At 42.4% G+C, this 17,082-nt stretch overlaps 1 pseudogene across 1 annotated transcript; it reads left to right on the top strand.

The window, feature by feature from the left end:
* Positions 1-5,930: 5,930 nt before the first annotated feature.
* LOC309646400 (sal-like protein 4 pseudogene) lies at positions 5,931-9,182 on the top strand (annotated as a pseudogene). Its single transcript has one exon. The product of its transcript is annotated as a sal-like protein 4 pseudogene (transcript).
* Positions 9,183-17,082: the final 7,900 nt, after the last annotated feature.

The following is a 17,082-nucleotide window of genomic DNA, read 5'->3' as shown; positions in this document are numbered from 1 at the left end:
TAGATTTATAAGCAAGCCTTGCAAGATACAGAAAACCAATTCTCTGCTTCACATTCAAACGGCTAGAATAGTACCCAATGGGGAAAACTGGACTACTCAGTACAATAGTTTGAGCATTTATAACTTGTATTAGCTTTCTATCCTCCCCCCCCACCCCACTTTTTAAATTGAAGTATAGTTGATACTGTGTTAATTTCAGGTTACAGCAAAGTGATTTAGTTATATACACACTTTTTTTTCAGATTATTTTCCATTATAGGTTATTACAAGATATTGAATATAGTTCCCTGAGCTATACAGTAAAACCCTTTTTGCTTATCTATCTCATGTATAGTAGTTTGTATCTGTTAATCCCATACTCCTAATTTATCCCTCCCCACTCCCTTTCCCCTCTGGTAACCATAAGTTTGTTTTCTATGTCTGTGAGTCTGTTTCTGTTTTGTATATAGATTCACTTGTATTCTTTTTTAGATTCTGCATGTAAGTAATATCATATAATATTTGTTTTTCTCTGTCTGACTTACTTCAGTTAGTATGATATCCTCTAGATCCATCCATGTTGCTGCAAATGGCAATATTTCATTCTTTTTTATGGCCAAGTAATATTCCATTGTGTGTCTGTGTATCATATATATATATATATATATATATATATATATATATACACATATATGTACATATATATACATATATATATGTAATCTTCATAAACCAATTGTCTGTTGATAGGCACTTGAGTTGTTTCCATGTCTTGGTTATTATAAGTAGTGCTGCTATGAACACTGGAGTGCATGTATCTTTTCAGATTAGAGTTTTCATCTTTTCCAGATATATGCCCAGGAGTGGGATTGCTAGATCATATGATAACTCTATTCTTAGTTTTTTAAGGAACTTTCATACTGTTTTCCATAGCAGCTGCACGAATTTACATTTCCACTGACAGTATACTAAGGTTCCCTTTTCTCTAGACCCTCTCCAGCATTTATTATTTGTAGACTTTTTGAAGATGGCCTTTCTGACCAGTGTGAGATGATACTTCATTGTGGTATTGATTTGCATTTTTCTAATAATTAGCAATGTTGAGCGTCTTTTCCTGTGCCTGTTGGCCATCTGTATGTCTTCTTTGGAGAAATGTCTATTTAGGTCTTCTGCCCATTTTTTGATTGGGTTGTTTGGTTTTTTTGATATTGAATTGTATGAACTGATGGTATATATTGGATATTAACTTCTTGTCAGTTGCATTGCATCATTTGCAAATATTTTCTCCCATTCCATAGGTTGTCTTTTCATTTTGGTGATTGTTTCCTTTGCTGTGCAAAAGCTTTTAAGTTTGATTAGGTTCCATTTGCTTATTTTTGCTTTTATTTCTTTTGCCTTGGGAGGCTGATCTAAGGAAATATTGCTACAATTTATGTCTGAGAACGTTTTGCCTATTTTCTCTTCTAGGAGTTTTATGATATCATGTCATATTTAGGTCTTTAAACCATTTTGAGTTTATTTTTTTAAATGGTATGAGGGAGTGCTCTAATTTCATTGAATAACATGTAGCTGTCCAGCTTTCCCAATACCACTTGCTGAAGAGACTGTCTTTTCTCCACTGTATATTCTTGTCTCCTTTGTTGTAGATTAATTGACCATAGGTGTGTGGGTTTATTTCTGGGCTCTCTATTCTGTTCCATTGACCTATATGTCTGTTTTTGTGCCAGTACCATGCTGGTTTTTTTTTCTTAAAGTGTTTTTTTTTTTAATTTATTTTTTGGCTGCATCAGGTCTTAGTTGTGGCACATGGGATCTTTTGTTGCAATGTGTGGGCTCTTCATTGCGGTGCACAGCCTTCTCTCTAGTTGTGGCACGCAAACTCAGTAGTTGTGGCACCCTGGCTTAGTTGCCCTGCGGCATGTGGGATCTTAGTTCTGTAACCAGGGATCAAACGGGTGTCCCCTGCATTGCAAGATGGATTCTTAACCACTGGACCACCAGGGAAGTCCCATCATGCTATTTTAATTACTGTAGCTTTGTGGTATTGTCTGAAGTCTGGGAGGGTTATGCCTCTAGCTTTGTTCTTTTTCCTCAGGATTGCTTTGGCAATTCTGGGTCTTTTGTGCTTCCATATAAATTTTAGAATTATTTGTTCTAGTTCTGTGAAAAATGTCATGGGTATTTTGATAGGGATTGCATTAAATCTGTAGATTGCTTTGGATAGTATGGCCATTTTAACAATATTAATTCTTCCAATCTAAGAGCATGGGATATCTTTCCATTTCTTTGAGTCATCTTCAATTTCCTTTATCAATGTTTTATGGTTTTCAGCATATAGTTTTCAGTTTTATAGTTAACTCTTTGGTTAAGTTTATTCCTAGTTTTTTTGTTGCTGTTGTTGTTGTTGTTTGTTTGCTTTGATGCAATTTTAAATGTTTTTTACTATCTTTTTTTGATATTTCATTTTAGTATAATTGTAAGAAATGCAACAGATTTCTGTATATTAGTCTTGTATCCTGCTACCTTGATGAATTCATTTATTAGTTCTAATAGTTTTTGTGTGGAGTCTCTAGGGTTTTCTATATCAAGTATCATGTCATCTACAAATAGTGACAGTTTTACCTCTACCCTTCCGATTTGGATACCTTTTATTTCTTTTTCTTGTCTGATTGCTGTGGCTAGGACTTCTAATACTATGTTGAATAGAAGTGGTGAGAGTGGGAATCCTTGTCTTGTTCCTGAATTTAGCAGGAAGGCTTTCATCTTTTCACCATTGAGTATTATGTTGGCTGTGGTTAGTCATAAATGATTTTTATTTTGTTTAGATATGTTCCCTCTGTACCCACTTTGGTGAGAGTTTTTATCATGAATGGATGTTGAATTTTATCAAATGCTTTTTCTGCATCTATTGAGATGATCATGTGGCTTTTGTCTTTTCTTTTGTTAATGTGGTGTATCACATTGCTTGATTTGCATATATTGAACATCCTTGTGACCCTGGAATGGATCCAACTTGATCATGGTGTATGATTCTTATGTCTGTTGTTGGATTTGGTGTTTTTTTTTTTTTAATGTCTATTATTTTCAGTAGCTTTAATTATATATTTAAATTAGAATCCCCGATTCTTAAAAACCTTAATTTCCAGTGACAACCAAGAGGCAAGTAATAGTTACCAAAATCTGGAGAAACTATTTTAGATGATTTTTAGAACATAATTATTCTTATGGTTTACCTAAAAGCTCTTTTCTCATTTATATTTAAAGTTTCATCATATCAAGTTATTTTTCTTGCTGACAAATTTGCAACAGATATAACAAGATTTCATTTAACTTTCATTAAACCTAGGTGCAGTGAAAGTACTATACTTAATGTTGATGGCTCTAAAGACATGTCTATATTAATTAGATCAACAAACAAACATTAATACCAGGTATTAATTTAATACTATGTATTTTCCAGTTCACATGAACCTGAAACTCATTTAGCTTAATTTCTCTTGTATTTAGAATTGTTTGGTTTGTAAGCACTTACTTTTCTTTAAGCCAATTAAATAGAGATCATTTACAGATTAACCTCAGCAATGTTATCCAAAGACACAAACACATATAAATAGACAAACAAACAGAGAGACATCATAGTTCTCATTTCAAAATTTCATCCCTGAGTCAGGTACAGCAATGTAAAACCCATCAGTTTACAAAAGAGGTTGGATTAAAGTTGGTTTTCTGGCAGATGGAACAATTCAAGCTCACTTGTCTAGATGGCTAAACCCTTTCTACTAATATTTATGGAAAACAAGTCAAGTTCTAAATTACTGTATCCGCTTCTTCAAAATTTGCATTTTAAAAAGATGGCAGAGGTAAGGGTTCTTGAGAAGACCAGATAGGACATTTGTATCTCAAAGATACAGGCAAGTTTCTCCTAGGATGACTTTGTTTCCCCTTTGTTTAGTATTTACAAGCCTCTTAAGATCTCCCATATTTATTAGAAAATCAATCAATTTGTTCCCCACTGTCAATGTTACCCAGGCCCCTGTGGGGAAATCAGAATCAGATGCCTCAAGTGCAAGGAAGTCTGTTCTCCTCTTACAAGATATTGGGGCAAGGGAAATTGCCCTGCTGCGTAAGTGGCTCTCAGTCCAAATTGGGTGCCCTGTCTGGTCTTAGATGGTGATACTAAACCAGGTCCCTGTGCCCCGGAGGTTACCATAGAAAGTTCTATTTGATCCCCTTGGGTAGGGGAAACAGGAGGCAGTGAATATGTTGGCGGCATGGGAGGGGGCAGTTGGAACAACTGCCAGTGCAGCCAGCTCGGCCATTGGGGGAGCTGGATAGGCTGGAGGGGGGTTTCAGTTTTGAAATAACATGTCCCCACTCTCATTTTTTTCTATTCACTTGTAGAACAAGTTTCCCCTTGGGTTTCCTTTCAGACCCCTGCCCATAAGGTGGCAGCCCTCTGACTCCTTTTCCTCCTGATGCAATATAGCATAAATGCTCCTACATATGGAATCTCATCTCTTTTCCCTGCTCTTTTTTTAAAACATAAATTTATATGTTTATTTATTTTGGGGTGTGTTGGGTCTTCATTGTGGTGCACGGGCTTCTCATCACGGTGGCTTGTCTTGTTGCGGAGCACAGGCTCTAGGTGCGTGGGCTTCAGTAGTTGTGGCACGCGGGCTCAGTAGTTGTGGTACACACAGGCTTAGTTGCTCTGCGGCATGTGGGATCTTCCCGAACCAGGGCTTGAACCCATGTCCCCTGCATTGGCAGGCGGATTCTTAACCACTGCGCCACCAGGGAAGTCCTTCCCTGCTCTTTTGCAGAACATTTCCAGCTGCGAGATTGTGTAATAATTGAGTGAGCCATTCAGGGGCCATCGTTCTTCTGATCCTAACATATATTGGGTCCACACCCTATTACAATAATACATCATGTCTTTCTTAGTCATAGGCTCACGGGTATGTTTTGCCCATTTATCTAATATATTCCCCAAAGGGCTCTCCTTCAGGATAGATATTTTCCACTTTTAAAAGTTCGATAACACCAAGACAGAAAAGACGCAGACAAATTCCAACACAAAAGGCACAAATTCTAGCACTGATGCACACAAAACCAAGACAAGACCAACGAACCAGTTCCCAGATCGGGTAGACTTACCCTACAAAACCAACGAACTAGTTCCCAGTGAACTGGTTCCCAGAATCAGGTAGAGTCCAACAACAATTCCCCCCTCCAGCAGGGTACCCCCACCAGATTGGCCTTCCCATAAAGGAAAAACCCAGACTGAGGGGGAAATATGTTCCTAGCGTGCATGCCAGAGTGACTTACCCTCCAGAATCGAATCGAGTCCGTCGACTTGTAGCCCCAGATGGAACCGAAGTTCCCCAAATGGAAGTTTGTCGGTTCCTTGCCTCAACTGCCAAGTGCTGGGGTAGCTGGTGCCGCTTCAAGGGAACTTTGAAGGGAAGATCCTCAGGACAATGGTCCTGGCAGCTGCTAGGGCCCTGCCCCAATATTCCCTGAGCGGGGCCGGCTAGCCATGAGCAGCAAGGCTCCTGGCTGGCTAAGCCAAATTTGTTACTGAGTCCAAGCTCGCTCTGCTCGCTGGACGACAGGCTAATGAATCGGAGACGAGGTGTTGAGGCAAAGGAATACGACTTTATTTGGAAATCCGGCAGACTGAGAAGATGGCAGACTAGTGTCTCTGAAAAACCATCTTATCTGGGTCTGGGTGCCAGTTTCTTTTATAGAATCAGGGAGGGAGAGGCGGTGAGGAAGTAAAGTAAAAGGGCCATCAGTCTTGCAAAACATCTCCTGGAATCTAGATGCGGTTTTGTAATAGCTTTCTATTTGCTGCTGTAACATTACCACAAACTTAGTGGCTTACAGGATACAAATTTATCTTACAGTTCTGGAGGTCAGCAGTACAAAAGGGGTCCCCGTGCTAAAATCAAGGTGTTGGCAGGGCTGCATTCCCTTCTGGAGACTTCAGGGGAGAATCCAGCCCAAGCAAGAAGGACGGTCACAGAGAGGACGGTGGCAGCTCAGGGGACACGAAGGAGAAGCCGGGGGCAGAGTCCGTCATATACTTCAAGACGGAGGCCGCCCTGCCACCCACATCCCAGGACATAAGCTATTTACCCAAAGGCAGAGTGGCCGACACCAATGTCACGCGTCAAGCACTACGGGGCAGCAAGGCGGCCGTGAACCGGCGGAGCGCGGACGCGCCCCCAGCCCCGCTGCCCGGTGCCAGCAGCAGCCCCTGGGTCCTCGAGCAGATCCTGTGTCTGCAGCAGCAGCAGATCCAGCTCGTGGAGCAGATCCGCGTGCAGGTGAACCTGTGGGCCTCCCACGCCCTCCACTCCAGCGGCGTGGCCGGAGCCAACTCCCTGAAGACGCTGGGCGGCCACGTGTCCCAGCAGGCTTCGGCGGCTGTGGCTCTGCTCAGCCGGAAAGCGGGGAGCCCGGGTTTGCCCCCTGGACACCTTGAAACCAGCCAAGCTACCTCACACCAGCATCCCTTCCGCTGCCAGCTCTCTGTCCCCGGGGCTGACGCCCTTCGTCCTGAAGCCAGATGGGACCCAGGTGCTCCTCAACGTCCTGTCGCGCCCCTCGGGGGCGTTACTACCTCAGGCCCCAGGCTCTGTGCTCGTCCAGAGCCCATTCTCCGCCGTGGCATTAGACCCGTCCAAGAAAGGGAAAGGAAGCCACCGAGTGTCTCCCCGGTACATGTCAAACCCAAGGACGAGGTCCTCTTCAAGCACAAGAGTACGTACTGTAGTAAGGTTTTGGGGACTGATAGCTCCTTGCAGATCCACCTCCACTCCCACACCGGAGAGAGACTCTTCGTGTGCTCTGTCTGCGGCCACCGGTTCACCACCAAGGGCAACCTCATGGTGCACTTTCATCAGCATCCCCAGGTGAAGGCAAACCCCCAGCTGTTTGTCGAGTTCCATGACAAGATGACGGCAGGCAGTGGCCTTCCCTACGTGCTCTCTGGCCCTGTCTCCGTAGATGAATCCTCTAAGGAGAGCCCGTCCTTGCGACGGGGACCCCCAATGTAGTGCTACCTCAGAATCTCTCTTCGGGGACTAACACCAAGGACCTCATGGGTGGCCCGTTGCCCAATGACCTGCAGCCCAAGCCTTCTCCGGAAAGTGAGGATGGATCCATCCTACCTGGGGTGGGGCTAAACCATAATTCCCCGAGGGTTGGTGGCTTCCAAGGGAGTCGGACACCCGAGCCGGGGTCAGAGACCCTGAAATTGCAGCAGCTGGTGGAGAACATCGACAAGACTACCACTGACCCCAACGAATGTCTCATATGCCACCGTGTCTTAAGCTGCCAAAGTTCCCTCATGATGCATTACTGCACCCACACCGGGGAGAGGCCGTTCCAGTGTAAGATCTGTGGTCGAGCCTTCTCCACCAAAGGCAACCTGAAGACACACCTTGGGGTGCACTGGACCAACACGTCCATAAAGACGCAGCATTCATGCCCCCATCTGCCAGAAGATGTTTACCAACACGGTCATGCTGCAGCAGCATATTCGGATGCACATGGGCGGTCAGATTCCCAACACGCTTCTGCCAGAGAATCCCTGTGACTTTATGTGTCCCGAGCCAATGATGGTCGGTGAAAATGGCAGTACAAGCATTGTCTGTCATGATGATGTCGAGAGTATCAATGTAGATGAAGTTTGCTCCCAGGAGGCCCCTGGAAGCTCCTCGAAGGTCCCCATGCCCCTTCCCAGTATCCACTCGGCATCACCTACTCTAGGGCTGGCCTCGGTGGCTTCTCTAGATGCCCCGGGGAAGGCGGGTCTCACTGGTCTTGTCCTGCAGTGACAGAGCAGCCAAGAAAATGGTTCAGTGGAGAGCGATGGCTTGACCAACGACCCTTCCTCCTCAGTAATGGGGGACCAGGAGTATCCGAGCCGAAGTCCAGATGTCCTGGAGACCACATCCTTCCAGGCAGTCTCCCCAGCCAATAGCCAAGCGGAGAGTGTCAAGTCCAAGTCTCCTGATGCTGGTGGCAAAGTGGACAGCTCGGAGAACAGCCGCACTGAGATGGAAGGTCGGAGCAGTGGCCCACCGACATTTATCTGAGCCCAGCCCACCTATGTTAAAGTTGAAGTTCCTGGTGCATTTGTTCGTCCCACGACCATGTCCCCAGGTATGACACCCTTGTTAGCAATCCAACCCCGAAGACAGGCCAAGCAGCACGGCTGCACAAGGTGCGGGAAGAACTTCTCATCTGCGAGCGCACTTCAGATTCATGAGCAGACTCACACTGGGGAGAAGCCTTTCGTGTGTAACATTTGTGGGCGAGCTTCTACCACCAAAGGCAACTTGAAGGTCCATTATATGACGCATGGGGCCAACAATAGCTCAGCACGCTGTGGCAGGAAGCTGGCCATCAAGAACACCATGGCTCTATTAGGAACGGACGGAAAGAGGGTCCCCGAGATATTTCCCAAGGAAATCCTGGCCCCTTCAGTGACTGTGGACCCTGTTGTGTGGAACCAGTACACCACCGTGCTCAGTGGTGGTCTGGCCATGAAGACCAACGAAATCTCTGTGATCCAGAGTGGTGGCATTCCCACCCTCCCGGTGTCACTGGGGGCCAGCTCCGTGGTGAATAACACCGCTACCTCCAAGATGGATGGCTCCCAGTCAGCCATGAGTGCCGAGGTGGAGAAGCCGGGAGCTGCCGACAGCGTCCCCAAATACCAGTTCCCTCACTTCCTGGAGGAAAACAAGATGGCCGCCAGCTAAGCTACAGGAGAGTGCACGTCGAAGGAGCAGTGCAGTGACCTCTCTAGAACTGTACCTTTTTTGCTTGTTTTTCTTAAAGACCCCCATCTCCTCCAGTTTTCTTCCTGATGTGCAAATAATGTTTTGAGTTGTGACCGCAAACTCAGGCACATCCTACAATCACAATGTTGCTATGCTGCTTTGCAAAAGCAAACAAACAAAAAAGAAAAAAAAATCATACTAAAACAAATACAGACTAGTATTTTTTTTTTAATTTTGGAAAGAAGCGTGTCTTGCAGAGTACTTTTGTTACTTGCAACAAACTATGTACGTAAAACCTTTGTACAACCTAGAGTAACTGTTTCCAAAGACTGTCACCTATTTCAGGTTGGAAGGTGTTGAACCACCATGGAGAAGACAACTGTTTTGCCTGTTTGGGGGTTGGCGGGGTGGGTGGGTGGGTACTGTATACTTACTTCTGCGGTGACTGTATGTGGGTAAATGGACAAGGTCTGTCGTCTGTTTAGGGACCTGTTTTGTATTCTCCCAACTCTACACCCATTTTTCTCTTCTTTTTTGAATGTACTTTTTTTTTTTTTTAGACCAAGTTTGTAGAATTCCAAATTTTTCTTCAACCTTGGAACCTTAAGTAGAATGCCCTCAAGTGGACAGATTTTAGTCCTTAGAGAGTCAACATGTGTGTTGCTGCTTATTTAAATGCAGTTCAGTTGGAGCCCCAAGAGTGCCAAGGTCCTCCCTATGCTTTCCAGATGCCCTTCTTCTTCCTAAAACCAGGAGAGGTGAGCACCTGAGCAGGGAATCTCAGGTGACTTAATTTAGTTCACCGGTGCCTACTCTGAAGAGCTGGGTATCCGTTCTTGAAGAAACAAGCTCACCAGAAGGGTGTGTTTTCTTCTTATATACTAATAACTTCTTATACTAATTTGTACCAGAAGTTCCTTGATTGTGACTTATGCCAAGTAATTATGAAGATTTTTTTTTTTTCCTGAGTATTGCATAAGGCTACCAAGTTGGAACAGGCAAGTCTTGGGTGTGAAAGCTTTAATTTATCTACGTCATTCATGTGTTATTTTTGTAGCTATAGTCTCTATTTTCTTATATGATGACCGCTGAAATGTTCCTAGGCCCTGTCGTAAACCTAACAGTTGATGTATTCGTGGGAACAGCTGGAAGTTCAAGATGTTGTTGTGATTCTTTTTTTCTTAATCCCCCTTTTGTACATGTGATATTAAGCAGACAATGAAGCGTTACTCTTGAGGATTTAACAAGGAAGGGAAAAGAAAGACCCACATTTCTGGGTGAAGTCTTTGCCCCTCTATGTGGAAAAGTGGGTTGTGACTGTTCTCAAGTCTGTCTCTTGGTAATTGCACCTGATTTTAGGATCCAAAAAAATTTTTTTTTGTTTTGTCAAGTTGTGCTTTTCCTTCTGGAATTGTAAGTGAACACAATAATAAGACCTGTTTACACTGTGAAGTGGATATTGTTACAGAAAATACACCAGAGGCTTTCTCACTTGTTAAGCTAATAGTGCCTTGTGAATGTATGATCTACGGAGAAACCCCTGTAGTTTTTACCTGCTGATGCTGTCTGTCTGTTGGAGAATAAATTTTGGATGGTTCTTTTTTTCACCAAAAAAAAAAAAAAGACAGCATCAGCATTTTCTCCTGAACCATCAAAAAGATGACTGACATTTGAAATACTTCAAATGTATAAATTCTAAAGTTTAAATGTTTGAAATGCTCAGGAGACAGTTTACATGGACATGGAAAGGTAAATCTCTCTGTAGGCTAACCCCTAATTTAGAGGCAAGAAATTTATTGGAAAAAAATCAGGTTATTTTTACAAACTGGCTATTTATTTTTGAATAATTCAGGAAAAATTCCCCATTGCTTAATTTCAGTTATATCCTCCCAGCAACAGTACTAATCATATACAATATAACCATAGCATTCCATAGTACCCACGTATTATATTTTGAAATGTAAAATACCCATAACATAAAACCAGAGGGGAAAAATTCTTATAAAGCATTTTAAAATCAGCAAAGCATTATCCTTTTCTTAGTCAACAGGGAAGCTTCTTCATAATACCACTAAGATTACTCTCTCCTTCCCTGAAGACAAAGTTATGCTTAAAGCTGCCCAAATATGTAAAGACAATGATGAATAGAGTTTCCTGCAGATACATCACCAAATGAGAAAAAGGGTGAATTTTATGGTACATGAATTATAGTAATGAATTATATCTCAATAAAGATGTTACTAAAAACAGTTCAGAGACTCATAAGTGGTAGATCTTCCACATTTAAGTAAAACTAGGCTTTTCAATAACAGTTTATATGTACTGAGTGCTTATTAAGGACCAGAATTTTTCTAAGTATTCTCTTAGAAATACTCATCTATTACAATAACCTATAAGATAAGCACCCCACAGATAAAGAAACTGTGGCTTGCCTAAGATCACACAATAGTAAATGGCAGAATTGGGATCTGAACTCAGGCCATCTAAATTCAGAGTCCTATTTCTTAACCAGTTCACTGCTTATGTTCTTAAGCACTATACTATGCCATACTGCTTTCTTGAATGTATGGAGTCCCTTACTAGAACACAATTATTTGGAACCCAATTCAAATACTACTAGATATTCTAGCAAAGAACTATGGTATAAGAGGAACGTATTATTGCCCTCTAAATAGCTGTATATTTTGGCAGAACTAAATAATATAATCAAGAAGAATCAGCCTACAGTCAAACCTGGTTTGATAAAATATGAAAGGTTATAAAGTAGAGCAAGTCATCATAGACAAAATCACTTTCCTTCCAAGTCCAATAGATGTTTGTTATTCTGCTGTATGCCCATTTAAATTTTTATCAAGAAGAAAAATGATGCAATTAGAGAAGGCCATATATTACACATCCCATAAACATTTTCTTTAGTAGTCTAAACAAAGTGGTTTGACATCAAGATAAAATATAAATATCTTCAATAACCACTTTGATGTATAACTGCCATTAGAATTTCTATGTCACGTAAAAAAATACCTTTTTCTTTTGTTTCTATTTCTGTTAAGTTATTTTGGTGGAGAAAATTGAAGTCTATATGAGAAATGAGGGAAGATTTCAATAGAATTTATTTTTTGTCTTCACAAAATAAAAGGCATACATCTGTTAAACAGAACACAAAAGGATAAGGTAGTAACAGTTCATGCTTTATAATAAAGGTGACATTTCTTTGATCTTTTGTTTTAAAATTAAGCTCAAGGGTCCTGCTTGACTAACTAACATTCACAAACCTAATGTTTTGTGCCTTACAGGCTGCACAAAGTATAGTCTTTTCAGAAACTGATGGTGCTGTTTACCCTAAAAGTTTCCTACATACAAAAGCATATTATCACTCTCACCCTGTGTCAAGGTTTCACAGGATACTAGGACAGTGGGGTGGAGTTAAAAACTGCATCAGAAGAGCAGGCTAGTTGGCTTGGATGTGTGCCTGTATTAGAATTCCCATTACAAATGTAAGCAGTATGCCTGGGAGCTTCTCTCAGAGATGTGGGAAAGAAGAAAATGTGGCAACGAGCTACTTACTGATTGAGCTTCTTCCATTGCTTTCTTCCATTGCTTTCTTCCATGTCTCTCTTATCCAAAACCCCAGGCTTCATCTCCATCAAGATGCCTTTATGATGCCTTCCAACATCTGTTCTATACTCCACCACCGCTGAGTCTTTCTCCAAGCTGCCCAGATCCCTGGAGAAATCGTCTTCTTTCTACTAAACCCAACCTCCCCATCACCACCTGCAACACATACACACATACACCTTCTATGCTTTTTCTTCTTCACCTCACCACTGAACTCACTTAATTCCAGGAATTTTTCATTATCTTTCTCATTCATTCATTTGATAATTTTGTTCAACCAACATCCACTCATTTAGAACAAAAACTATGTGCCAGACATTGCAAAAACAACCTTTAAGTGACATTTCTTCTAAGCAATTTTGCAACTAACTAGTGGACGTGTATATTTATAGGATAACTCTGTCTCCCTCTCCGTCCTGTTGGTAGGTGGAGGCTTGCTGGATCTTTGTAGCACTCTGGACTCTGGCATGCAACTGATACTCAATAAATTCTAGTGAACCTACTAAGAGACTGATGCTGGCAACAGCAGCTATTCTAGCTACACTTCACAGTAAGAGAAAGTAAATGCCCTTTGTTTCACATTTCTGAGCCACGCTGATCCAGCCGACCTTTGACCCATCCTTCTCCCTCCCCCATCCTCCTCACCAAAACAAACATGGAATATTTATCCCCAATAAGTAACCACATATCCCATTCAACTTTGGCCAAAAACAGGAATCCTGAGGTCCAGAATCCTAGTTTGTTGTTTAAAATACAGCTCATTATCTGTGAATTAAAGTGATGTCTTACAATACAGGGACAAGGAGACAGGCTTTGAGTCCCAGGGCTGCCACAAATCAGCTGTGACATCCTGGGCAAGCCACAAGTTTTTGGAGGTTTAGCGTCCTTATCTGTAAGACAGAAATGCTGGTACCTGTCTTCAGAAGCTTCTTGGGAGCATGAAATAGGGACTGTATAAGAGGGTGCTTTGGGGACTTCCCTGGTGGTGCGGTGGTTAAGAATCTGTCTGCCAATGCTGGGGACACAGGTTCAAGCCCTGGTCCAGGAAGATGCCACATGCTGTGGAGCAATTAAGCCCGTGCGCCACAACTACTGAAGAACTATGGTCAGAGTTCTGCATCTCTCTCCTCCCCAGTGGGCCTTCCTTATTGACAAGAGGGGGGAGTGCAAGTTTTGATTTGTGGTTTAATTACATACTGGCTTTTGAATTTCTGAAAAATTTTTCTAAGTAACAAATATCTGCTAAGCATTTTTTATATATTATCTTAGGAGGAAGATTTGAATTTATTATTCTGATTGGGAGTAAAAAGATGGAGTAAAAGGTTATATAATAGGTGGTTTTCAGATCAACGGATTGAGGATGATACAGTTTCCCCCAAAATATTCATGGCAAGGGTTTTCCAACTTTGTAAACTTCTGCCCGACCCAAATGGACCCCCTGCTTCAAAGTGGGGCTCCAGATGTCAAGGTCTTACAGATGGGGTCTATTTTACTCCTAGGTGTCTAGGGAACCAGTATCCCCCCAAATATTCATGCCCACCCCAATGACCCTGCCTAGTGAACATGCCAACCCCGGTGAAGCATTTCTTTTTTTTTCTTCCATATCCAACCCGTCCATTTGCTCTGCTGCATTCCCGGAACACCTTCTAGGTGTCCCTGTTGCCATCAAACTCCTGCCTTCTGCCCCAGAGAGAAGGAACATGCCTGTAGTTCCACTCAGGAACTAGAACCTCAGATGCCCCCAAAGAAAATGTGAGGGTTTGATAGGGTCGTTTTGAGTCTGTCTTTTGATGCTATCCATATTTTCACATTTGCCTCTCTTTTATAACCCTAAAAGGTAAAACATATAACTTTTGGCCTCGTTTGATTACTAAACAATGTGTCCAATAGATGAGGCAATCCCATCTCTGTGCCACTCATCCCTGACACCCATCCCCAACACCTGTCCCTTAGGAAGCCACACCATTCTTCATGAGAAGTCCAGGCCGCCCCTTACCACTCGGCCTGAACTGGGGTCAGGCTTCTTCTCACAGCCATGCTATTTGGTCCTGTGCACCCCGCTTTACTCCTCTTGAAGGAGGAAGTTTGGCCCCCAAATCAACTCTAGTACTCCACTGCCTACTGCTTCCTTCTCTCCCTCCAGCTGCTTCCCCTCTTCCCCCAGAGGAGCTCTCCAAGCTCAGTGAATAAATTCAGCCCCCTGACATTTGCCCCCTCTTTTTTAGAGTCTCTCATTACAGTTGCACTTTGCCTAAACTTACACAACAAAATCGTGGCAAAAAATGTCACGGTAATCCAATTCATTTGCTCCCAGGAGCTTTCTCCAGCAAGCTGACTCTGTTGAATTAACTGAAGAGCCCTGTCTCTCTAATGTATATTCTTAGTCTATTGGTCCCTCATAGTCAACTGCTTTGTGCTAGTTTTTTATTTAAATTGCGGGCATAGCTGCCAAAAGATCAACAGCAACATTGAGACATGATTTATCTGCCAGCAACAAAGGAGGCTCATAGGTAAGGAAGACAGACAATCAGGAAAAAGAAAGGTCTGTGGATAGACTTGCTTCCACTTTGAGAACAGTCTGAGTCAGAACAGACAATTACAAGCGTGTTAACTGGGGCACCAGCAGGACGAATCTCCTTCCATTCTAATTCACAAAGGTGTTTATGCCCCAGTTACCATTGGAAACTTTTACTTATTTCTTTGGGCTTTGAGGTCTATGACCTGGTTTTCAGTTTACCTTTTTCTACTGGCCTACAGCCTCCGTATTCGAAAGCACAAGACAATTCCATTTTATTCGAGGCAGGAATGATCTTTCAGGACTACTCCTGAATGAGAGTCAGGAGCAGGGGAAAGATTTCTCCTCTCTTCCTCTCTCATCTCCTCTGCATTCTTCCCCACACAGCCCCAAGGCCCTCCTGACTGAACTCGAATTCTCCTATCAGCTCTTCAGCCTTGAGTGTAATCAAATGGGTTTTGCACTAAGTTAAAATTGAAATATCATGAGAAGAGATACACATCAAGTCTTATCAGTCATTTGCATTTTGATAACAAGTAGTTGATTGTATCTCTTTTCCACTTTCCCACAGGGCAAGTTTTAAGAAAAGGGAAAAGAGCAAATGGGTCGTGGACACTGAAGGGGAATAAGGGTCATGGAAGGCTCTAGAGTCCAAGTGCCTACATCACAGTCTAGCCAAAAGCAGGGTCAATAGGGATTCCTATTTCCAGTTCTGCCACATCCCCTTGGCCCCATGTGGTATCCAAAGGCAAACAGCTCACTCCTCTTGTCACTATCTAAGACATGGGAGGAAGAAAAAGTAAATGGATTGCAAGTGGGGAGCCAAAAAGAGATCAAGTCAATGGTTTGGGGTGAGGTGCGATTCCTTGAGTTTAACCTTATTTTCTTGTTAGTCAGTACCCCAGTGCAAGTTCAAGTCTTCAACCGATCTTTGTTTTCAGAGTTACAGGAGCCAAGTGATGTACAACAAAGGCACAATGATTCTTGGAATGAGATAGGGAAGGAACCCAATGGCCATCATTTTGGGACATTGAGTCTGATTTTTGATTAAAAACTTGACCCAGAGATTTCTGAAATGTGAATAGAAAAATAGCCATTTCAAGACTGCAAGCAGTTTTCAGTCTTATGAGCAAGGACATCTATAAGGGCCAGTCAGGACCAGCTATATAATGTGTAGGGCCCAGTGCAAGGTGAAAATGCAAGACCCTTGTTCATAAATTTGTAAAAATTCCAAAATGGTGACAGCAGAGCATTAAAACAAACACCCCTTCTAAGCATGGGCCCCTGTGGAATTGCACAGGGTGCAGCCACATGAAACCGGCCATGGGGCCATTTAATTACTCAAATGGGGAGTGTAGAACCTCTTCTCACATGGAAATGGTTGAGACATGACCCCAAGGAGCTAAACTGCTGTTTAAAAAACATGACTTTCATAAAGACAAGAATCTGGACTGTTTGACTTATCACCATATCAGTGAATACAGAGCAGCTGCTCACTAATTATTTGCTGGGGGAAAAATATGAATAAACAAGCATAAAATAACTTGTGTGCAGTAGGAAGCTGCGTCATTACAGACTTGTGTCTGCTTCCAAGTTTCCTCTGTAGTGACCAAGAGACACATGAAAAGATGCTCAACATCATCAATTATTAGAGAAATGCAAATCAAAACTACAATGAGGAATCACCTCACACCGGTCAGAATGGCCATCACCAAGAAATCTACAAAAAATAAATGCTGGAGAGGGTGTGGAGAAAAGGGAACCCTCTTGCACTGTTGGTGGGAGTGTAAATTGATACAGCCACTATGGAGAACAGTATGGAGGTTCCTTAAAAGACTAAAAAAAGAACTACCATATGACCCAGCAATCCCACTACTGGGCATATACCCTGAGAAAACCATAATTCAAAAAGACACATGCACCCCAATGTTCATTGCAGCACTATTCACAATAGCCAGGTCATGCATGGAAGCAACCTACATGTCTATTGGCAGACGAATGGATAAAGAAGATGTGGTACATATATACAAAGGAATATTACTCAGCCACAAAAAGGAACAAAACTGGGTCATTTGTAGAGACGTGGATGGACCTAGAGACAGTCATACAAAGTGAAGTAAGTCAGAAAGAGAAAAACAAATATAGTATATTAACGCATATGTGTGGAATCTAGAA

This window comes from Balaenoptera physalus (genome assembly GCF_965194825.1).
Source record: "Balaenoptera physalus genome assembly, chromosome: 17".
Taxonomy (NCBI): Eukaryota; Metazoa; Chordata; class Mammalia; order Artiodactyla; family Balaenopteridae; genus Balaenoptera; species Balaenoptera physalus.
Note: the sequence above shows the minus strand (reverse complement) of the source record. Positions and strands in the feature narration are given on the sequence as shown.